The 10,479-nt window shown below is 39.6% G+C and overlaps 1 non-coding gene across 1 annotated transcript; it reads left to right on the top strand.

Annotated features, from left to right (window-relative positions):
• The first annotated feature begins 1,560 nt into the window (after positions 1-1,560).
• Positions 1,561-1,679, top strand: LOC117162205 (5S ribosomal RNA). The gene has a single exon (XR_004465908.1). It is a non-coding gene; the product is annotated as a 5S ribosomal RNA (ribosomal RNA).
• Positions 1,680-10,479: the final 8,800 nt, after the last annotated feature.

Below are 10,479 nucleotides of genomic sequence, written 5' to 3' on the forward strand. Positions count from 1 at the left end.
GTATCCAAGCGAACTACTACCGATTCACAGCCACAAACTTTTGCTCAGCTACCTAGCCGACCATTAGACAACCGCATGAAACCGAAGTGTCCAAAGTGTTTACGAATTGGACACACAGCCGAAAAATGCTACTCTCGAAATTTTCCATTCGCCAGCCAAGGAAAGATTCCACCTCGAGTAAACCAAACAACGGAGAACCCAGAGGAAGCTTACCTCGAGTTAACTGCACCACCACCGGAAGATTACTATCAATCGTACTGCAACGAAGAGACGGAGGAAGAGTCAGATTCCTCATCGATACCGGAGCAGGAATCAACCTTATAAAAGAAAAAGCCTCACTAAACGTCCAAACTTCTAACCCAAAAACCTTCCTAATGGGAAGTGACAAACATACCACTAACAAAATTTGCAATTTAACCATGCTCAAGAAAAATCATCAATTCTACGTAGTCCCTAACAACTTTCCCCTAATCGAAGATGGAATAATCGGACTCCCATTCCTTACAAAGTATCAATACAGCGTCACTAACAATAAACTAACCTTAGACGAAATTATATTACCATTCCAGGAAACCGATAGCAAGATAAGACCAGGCGAAACTCTAATCTCAGCCTGGAACTGATTGATGCCCGCTACTTTCTCTATGAGCGTTACCGTGTCCTTTGGGTCTTGTAGCGTTATGTTGATAGGCGGCGGTTTGTTATCCCTTGTAGTGGATGGGGCGTTCGTACGCCCCTCTGCGGTGTATCTGGTGGGGCGTCCGTCCGGTGCTCGGTCCCCCCTTGGCGATGCTGGTGGCGCTGGGCCTCCTGGGTTGTACGATGGGGTCTGTCGCCCCTGCAGTGTTGATTGTTTTGGTGGTATGGTGGGACTGTGTTTTCCTATTTTGCCTCGTAATGTTTCGTTTTTCTTTTTTATTTGTTCTAGCGTTGAGCTCGAAGTAGAGTAGTTTGATGGTCCCGGTTGTGGATGAGGCTCTGGTTCAGATTGTAGTATACTGAATCTGTTTTTTGTTATGATTGCTGGAGGCGAGGTAGCTCTTACGGGCTTCATGTTTTTCATTTCTTTAGCCTTTTCTTCTTGGCTGGAGTGATAATCTATAACTGTGTTTCCTAGGATGTTTACTAGTCTTTTCGTCCTGGCAACCAGGTTTGGTTGTGGGTTGAGTTTCCGCGTCTTTTGAGCGGAAAGTCTTAAACTATTCTTGATTTTTTTGGCTGTTTTTTGTGTGATTATTTTTCTCTTGATGGCTTTTTTTATCGGGTCCACGGTGGGTTCCGTTTCGTTGCTTTTGGCTTCATTATCGGTAACTTCTATCTTTTTATACAATTTTATTTTGTCTTATTTTATTTTATTTTATTTTTATTCTTATTTGTATTTATAGAGATGATGTCAATGCAATATTTTTCACTTTTTGTCACTTATTCCTTCTACTTTAACGAATGTTTGTCTACTTTGACGCGCGTACTGAGAGGTCCGTCCTGCTCGGAGGTCTACAGTCAACTGACCACTTCTTTTTTCCTGAATATTAAGAGCAAGTAACAAAATTGCTCACTTCAGCCAACTCTCATACCACGTTGAGTGCACTCGTTCTCGTCCGATCACGAAAGTTAAGCAACGTAGGGCACGGATAGTACTTAGATGGGTGACCGCTTGGGAACTCCGTGTGGTGTTGGCTTTTTTTAATTTTTTCCAATTCTTCCTACTTTTCTTAATAATTTATGGTCATGTACATCGTGTTAAAAATATACTTTTAGTATTACAGCGTATGTCAATGTCGTGGTTATTCGTTATACATTCAAGTACGCTTGTTTGAAAGTCAATAGACTATTGCTGAATCACGTACTACTTATAAATTGTTGTCTAGCACGTAAGTGTAATTTCATGTACATTATACACTAGTACTGTGCGCTATAATTCATGAACTGCACAATAGATTTAACGCACCAATTATCTATGCATCTATTACACTGATTCCTTCAGTAGTTTTTACTTTCCACACTCTATGGCCGCCGTTTGCACAAAACGGCTATTTATATTTATTCCAATTTTTATTCCACGGATGACGATGTAATAAATTTGTTAACATATAGCAAACTCGATACCGAATATTCATTACATACGTCTAATCCATTATGTCATTCGTGGTTTAAGTGAATATTTACTTTCACGTTAAAAAGACAAAGAAGGTGAAACCATACTAATTGCTGTACGTTCTGGTCGTTGTAAAAGATTTTGGATGGAAGAAACATAAACAGCTTGGTTTTCTTTTCCTAATCAAATCCAGTCTCTTTCTATGATAACGCAACGGATATCATAGAAAACAACGGATATAACATAGTTGATTAAATAAACCAGTAACACCATAAATTAATTATGCGCATAAAGTTCATATTACTTGTCTACCAACCAACCAACCAACCAACCAACCAACCAACCAAACAGCACAAGTTATGTGATATAAATAACCTGATGAGATAATCTTTCAAGCACGAGTCCAAAATCTACAATGGCACAACTTTTCTTCGAAACAGAGACGTCCAGCTGTTTTTTCTACAACCCGTTTTCACTATGAATTCAATGGAACACCGTTTGGCCTAAAAGGTGTAGCCACCTGAGTAAAATTTCATACATTTAGGTGGACGTATGCACATCGTTCATCTTCACGAACATTTATACGTAAAGTCACATACACGTATTGTCTTCATAGTTGTTCGAAAATCGTGTCTCCTTGGCGATGAATTACAGTAGAGTTTTGTACAGTAGTGAATTACTTAGAGAAGACAGCGCAAGCGAAACAGGAAAAGGTGTGAGAGTCGGCTTAATAAGATACATATCGGTCAAACAATGTCGGCCTTTTTCATCCAACGCTTGCATAAAATGCTAACAGTTATTCTTTTCGTAAAACAATATCAATTATTTATTAGCATACTATTTTTATAATCAATTCGTTATATTTTCTGTATGATTGATCGCAATTAATCGGTCGTCATTCCCGTTACTGGGGGGAAATCAACCTACAGGGCCCTAGCGTTCCCTTTAACACGCCACTAAGTTCGACGGTTGAGTAGTGTAAAATGATCCGAATTCAATCGTCCATGAAAGAATACTAATTATCCATCAGTCAATGGTTAAACCTTATGTTTAATTTTTTTTAATTAAATTTTTACTGACTTTTTTGTGAGATTTTTCTGATTAAAATGAGGCCAAACACGATATAATTTATATCACATTTATATGTATATGTCGGAGATAAAAGGACACCGAAGCCTTCCCTTTGGAATTTGGGAAAACCCCTTAACACATTAATCTAGATTCTACTATAGCCGCAATTAAGCAATTGTCGTTATTCAATCCGATTGTATTTGTTCGAGATTTGTGATAATGAATTTGGGCTCGAGGCGACAATCAGTCGCCGAATGTAGCCGCGGTCAAGGGATGAACGCTTTCTCTAACAGAGGTATAGAGAAATTCTATAGCTCTCCTTAAAAGAAATAATTGTAGCGGCACTCGACAGTAAACATTCCAACGGTTTCTGTCCCGTGGCTCGCCACACGCAGACCCTATTCTCCGGCTAAAATGATTACCAGATGTCGATGCATCTCCACAGTACATGTTCAGCAAGCTTGAGAACCCGTTATAAATTTTAAGATTTAGTTTACTAAAGTCCTTCAAACAGACAAACAGTTTTTGTCCCAACTACGTGAAGATAGGGGAAATGTATTTTTTTCACGAACGACGCTTCCCACTAGCAACCTTCCCTCAAGGGCGGCTAGCATCCTTTTCTCGATATCAACATGGAAATTGACCAATTAACAGCAACGCCGATTTCCCTTACTTTCTGAACGAAGGCTTTTCTCGACGAATCCGATGATCTCGTGTCCTTAGACACACCCCAATATAGTTTTCCTTTGTGGCATCATCGGGGCGGGAAATTCATTCTCGCTCGCGATCTCATCGATGAAAAGAGTAACCCTTTACGACCAGTGAATATTACGCGTCCGACTTAGATTTTGTGAGCACGTTCATCTATCATCCCGTTGGACGCTACCCCGACATATATAAAAAAAAAAAAAAAAAATAAAAGACTACATTACTGCGACCGCTTAAGTTATGGTCGGCGAACAAGAACTCTAATATCGCGTGCAAATTTAATTGATAAAATTTTATTATTTTCGCGTGTGATTATTCGATCGAAATGAATAAAAAATATCGTGATTTTAAAATACTGAAAGAAATTATTGCGTAGCAAACACTGACTCTACAACCGCATTGCGCGCGGTCACAAATATTCCCTGAAAATGAAGCTGTTTAATTGTGGGGGGGGGGGGTGAAAAAGAAACGAAACGTCGTTTCGACAATTTTCTTCTTTTTCCTATCGAACATTTATTTAGAAAATACTGCTATTTTTTACACTTATTTATTATTAAGAAATTGGAATATGTATGAAAGATATTATTTAGTTAAAAATTCTGAGATGTTTCTCGATAGCGAACAAATGCTTACGAATACCGTGAATGCAATGCAATCGTTTGCAAGAATTATACTGTTCGCAATTGGAATATATGAATTTTCGTTATTAGAATACGAAATATACATTCCACTAATACACTGTAGTCGCGTGTTATAAATATTGGAAAATATTTGCAAGAATTTAAAAGTTCGCTACTTAAATATACTTAAAGAATACTGCAGAAACGCGCGCGAAACCTTATTTCGAGGTATTTGAATCTAACTGTTACTAAGTTGCAAGTTTATGATGTTATAACTCAATTTGAAACAATAAGATAATACGTTAAAAATTCATGTGAAATAAGAGAATAATTTCATAGATCGGGGCCTTTCAAAAGAATCAATGGACTCACGTGACGCACTCTTGTGCACAAAATAAATGCAAGATTCAGTGGAAAAGAAGAATAGATTTTTATATTTCGTTTCAAGTCAGATAAGTATCATTGTACAGAATGGGCTCAGAATGGATTCGACATAGTCAAGACATATCCCACGGCGTCCAACGGCGTCCAACGGCGTCCAACGGCGTCCAACGGCGTCCAACGGCGTCCAACGGCGTCCAACGGCGTCCAACGGCGTCCAACGGCGTCCAACGGCGTCCAACGGCGTCCAACGGCGTCCAACGGCGTCCAACGGCGTCCAACGGCGTCCAACGGCGTCCAACGGCGTCCAACGGCGTCCAACGGCGTCCAACGGCGTCCAACGGCGTCCAACGGCGTCCAACGGCGTCCAACGGCGTCCAACGGCGTCCAACGGCGTCCAACGGCGTCCAACGGCGTCCAACGGCGTCCAACGGCGTCCAACGGCGTCCAACGGCGTCCAACGGCGTCCAACGGCGTCCAACGGCGTCCAACGGCGTCCAACGGCGTCCAACGGCGTCCAACGGCGTCCAACGGCGTCCAACGGCGTCCAACGGCGTCCAACGGCGTCCAACGGCGTCCAACGGCGTCCAACGGCGTCCAACGGCGTCCAACGGCGTCCAACGGTGTCCAACGGTGTCCGACGGTGCAGTCCAGTCTAGATCATCGAAAATTCTCTTAGAGGCTTTTGATGATCCAAACTGGACTGTTGCATAGTTCTTGGCTTGGTATCGTTTTCCAAAGATTAATCAACTGATTAATTTTTTGAAAACGATGCCAATTACCAGGTCTCATCACGAGTAGGTGACTACGCACGAGACCCGCCCAGGAGTCATTCAACATTATGCATCGGTGTCGACATTCAACCTGTTGGCAAGAATGTCGAGACCAGACTATATTCAAGTAGTTTTTAACTTGATATCGTTTTTCAAATAATAATATTAATATTAAAAATAGTACTTGGTGTATTATTATTTGGAAAACGATACCAATTACTGGGACCCACCACGAGGAGGTAACTACGCTCGGGTCCCACTTATATAAAGAGTGTTTAAGCATTGGAAGCAGAGATGTAAAATTATTTTATAATAAAGAAGTGGCGTGTACTGAAATTTATTAATTAGAATAGCTGTAGTACGTGGATCCGCATAATCATACTTGAATATTGAACTTATCATCGAAGAAACGAAACCATGCGAGGTACCAATTGTAGCGCGTATGCATGAATGATAAGATGTCGTTTCCTTCGGTTAAATTACACTTGCTTCCTTGATTCCATTAATATGTTGTTGTGTCCTTGGTTTTGAGCAGACATGGAAAATTACACCTCAAAATTACACTCTCTGTTACCACAGGTTTTATACGAAATAGTGAAATGAGAAATTAAATATTCTACTTAAAATTAAAAAAGAATGCTATATAGTAATAAAATAGCACTTCAAAAACTTGATAGATTCCGTTAATAAAATAAAACAAAATAAATCATTAATTCACTCTGTATTTTCGACCAATCGCTGGGAGACGCAATCGCGAGGAGAGAAGTCACCGGGAGTCGTAAATTCCCGTTAAGATTATAGTAATCGACACCACGAGTTGATCGGTCCCCTGATTTCCGTTAAGATAATAGTGGTGCTTCAGTTAGTATAACACTGTGATTCACAGAATTATAAGGTTTTATTTCCAACACTTAAATTACACTGTTGAGTAGATAAATTCCTAGATGGCAATTTGTCGCACGAAGATAAGATATGCACAATAGAGCAAGGCTCTTGGAGTTGAACTTAGTATGTTAGTGGACGTAGCACTAGAGGATACTTATTAGAGGAAGTGAATGTTTGTGCTTAGACTTAGACGTTAGATTTAGACTTGTATTTAGTTGACATTTCTAGCGGTGTAGAAGAAGTTAAGTAGAGTGACGATGCTGTGTCGGAGGAAAGCTAGCGATCGGTGTGATTAGCGCACGGGACCATCGGATTTGTTCATGACATTTTTGGTCAGGCAGTGAGGGCAGTATACATTGCATCTGATTGGATAAACGAGGGTTGGTGGATTAGGAAGGTCTTAGCCGCCCTCGAAAGAAAGTTGCTAGTAGGAAGCGTCGTACGTGAGAAAAACTAATTTTCCCTTGTCAAGCCGTAGTAGACCATAGTCTTTAGAAATGATTCGGATAAAGATATTTGTTGGGTGTGAAGGACCTTAGCTAGCAAATTACTGGGATTTATGATGAGTCCTTAAGACTATTGAGGGTACGCAGCAAGGATGAGCGGATATCTAGTTCCCGTCTGGCCCGCGGTGTATGACCTGGTCTAGCTAGAGGGTCACCCGACCTAACGCACTCACTACGAATTGCTGGTATAGATTTAAATCAATGAATGTAGAGTTACATCCGTTTAACGGTACAACTGTTATAAATTAAGAGCATAATTACTTTGAATTAATGGGAGTATGTGGTTATAAATTATTGGTATAACTGTTAAGAATTAATGGAGTAATTGTTTTATATTAATGGCTCAAATGTTATAAATTAGTGGCTTAAATATGTCGGAGATGAAAGAACACCGGAGCCTTTGGAATTTTGGATAATCCCGCAACATTGTAACCTAGAGTCTACTATAGCTGTAATTGAACAATTGTAGTTATTCAATCCGATTGTAATTGTTCGAGAGTTGTGATAATGAGCTTGGGCTCGAGACGACAGTCAGTCGCCGAACGTAGCCGCGGTCACGGGATGAACGCTTTGTCTAACAAAGGCATGGAATAATTCTATAGCTCTCCTTAAAAAGGAAATAGTTGTAACACTCGACAGTAAACATTCCAACGGTCTCTGTCCCGTAGCTCGCCACACGCAGACCCTATTCTTCGAGTAAGATGATTGCCAGATGTCGATGCGTCTCCGCAGTACATGTTCAGCTAGCTCGAGGGCCCGTTATAAATCTTAAGATTTAGTCAACTAAAGTCCTTCAAACAGACAGACAGTCTTTGTCCCAACTACGGAAAAATAGGGGATACCTATTTTTCAACGAGCGGCGTCTCCCACTAACAACTTTCCCTCGAGGGCGACTAGCATCTTTTTCTAACCACCGATATGGAGATTGACCAATTAGCAGCAACGCCAATTTCCCTTACTTTCTGAACGAAGGCTTTTCTCGACGAATCCGATGATCTCGTGTCCTTAGACACACCCCAATATAGTTTTCCTCTGTGGCATCATCGGGACGGGGAATTCATTCTCGCTCGCGATCTCATCGATGAAAAGAGTAACCTCTTACGACCGGTGAATGTTACGCGTCCGACTTAGATTTTGTGAGCACGTTCATCTATCATCCCGCCGACCGCGGATTCGTTATTGAACCTAAGATCATTTTCATTAGTTTCTCGAGTACCTAATTACCACGGTTACTTGTCCGGTTCTATAACAATCGTATTTGCACTAGTCAATGTCTTCTCTATTGCATAACGACAACGTGTAACTCAAACGAAGATTCGTTTCACGCCCCTAACCCTAATTCTAATGTAAACCCGACATACTCGTACTAATTAAAAAATAAAATGTTCGTTTTTCTTGAATAACACCTACATCACTGTTTGCGATATTTAAAACTCTTACTTAATGTTTACTTAAAAGTCAGGTTCTTTTTTAATTTCTCTCAAGTTAAACGAGTAAATTTACTCGCTATATTTGTAATATAAAATGGTTTCTTTTCTTCAATACCGCCCGCATCACAGTACGTGATACAATTATTAATTATGTAGCGAATAATATGAACTAATTGACTATAATCCCGGTTAGATACTGTTAGGGAAGTGATACATTTACACTGTACATGAGAGTGTGTGTGTAAGGGTTAGAGGGCGTCAAGGACTCAGTGGAGACAAAAGACTGTTGCCAGATGTTAGAAGAATCTAGGCTAGTCGGTTGGCAACCAGCGTGCGTGCAAGACGTCCTTAGAGAGGAATATAGGTGTATAACTATTATATGGAAATATAGTAAATAATTTGTATTCCCAAATCCTCGAATTTCCTTAACAGATACTTCTTCGTTAGATCTATCAAAGGATCTATTAGGCTATTAGCGAGAGACTAATTGATTCCTTGAAGAAATATTAAATTCTATGAAGGTTAACCAAATGATTTTATTCAATTAGTATTCGACAATGTCTGTCATATTCAGCAACCTTCTTTTATAATAGAATCTACTAGGATCAATTATTTTATAATAAATTGCAGATTATGCCACTGTATATTATGTGATATTTGCCTACAGCTCTATTTTTCTAATTCATTGATTTTATTATTATTCCCGTTGGTTTTTCACATGAGTATTTGTTGTACGTATGTCTCCATTATGCTCAGATTTTTAGCATCGTCGGAGAACTATCTCTGTCGTAAATTAGTTCGTGCAACCGTAAACTCGTACTGTTTTTAAAATCATTCGGTAATTAATCATTACAGGAGTGAACTTGTCCGGGATTTCATAGGTGTGAATTTTCGTAGGAAGGTATAAAATGATTCGATCTATTGTAACTGGTCTTTTTTTTAATAAAAATTTATTTCATGTTATTCCTGGCAAATCACGTGGCACGATTAATAACTATGATATGGACCCCAGGTTGCTGCGACTAGATCATCGAAAAATTAACGAAAAACGGAGAAAGAGTAACGATCATTCTCGAATCTGGCGAAACCCTGACGAATCTTCATCTTCATCTCAAATTGACTAGTTTCCATTCTCATTCTAAGACGAGTATCGCAGAGAGGTTCGAAAAATGATTTTTCGTTGGAAAGTCAAATTTTATTCAATTTTCATTTCTCAAATCTCTACGGAGACTTTCGTTCTTTCAAAATTTTCTTCTTATTTAACGAGTGCCTTGATGGAGGATTTCTACAGCATCAACTATAATAGCGAGAACTCGTTCGAAACAGTTTATCGCTAAAAAGGAAACACATCGTTGGGCTTTTACGCGCTTAGACCTGATATGACAGATTTTCGCATCTCTTTTTGTAATATTAAGTTACAGGTGCTTGGATAGATCTCTTTCTCAATGGAAGAGATCTTAACAAAAGAACGATAAGAGTTTGCACTTCGAAAGAAATTTTATATTTTAACGTTTCAATATTTTAATGATGCAATAGTATAATATTTTAATAAGAAGGGAGAAATGGTACGTTCGTGTACGATTTTATACTTTTAATCGGTAAAGATGAAATTGAAAGGCAGTAAAAGCAACGTACTTTTTTAAATTTTTGATCCAAATGAGGGTGTCACGACCGGCACACTTCAAAACCGATGGGCTGATGACAGAGATAAAGATGTGGCAGCACTTGGCGACAATGTATATCACCGAAGCGAAGTGCCTAATGAGCCATCAATATACCAATGATCCTTGTTACGCCGGGCGACACTCTACCTGGCCCAGGTCACACACCGCGGGCCAGACGGACACCAGATGTCTTCTCTTTCTTACGGCGTACCCTCGATAGCCTTAAGTATCTTCCATAAATCTCAGGAATTTCCTAGTAGAGGTCCTTCAAACCAAACAAACGTCTGTTTCCGAAGAATTTCTAAAGACTCGTGTGATAAGTTATTATCTATTTATCTCTGCTCAA

This window comes from Bombus vancouverensis, unplaced genomic scaffold, assembly GCF_051014615.1.
Source record: "Bombus vancouverensis nearcticus unplaced genomic scaffold, iyBomVanc1_principal scaffold0059, whole genome shotgun sequence".
NCBI classification, from domain to species: domain Eukaryota; kingdom Metazoa; phylum Arthropoda; class Insecta; order Hymenoptera; family Apidae; genus Bombus; species Bombus vancouverensis.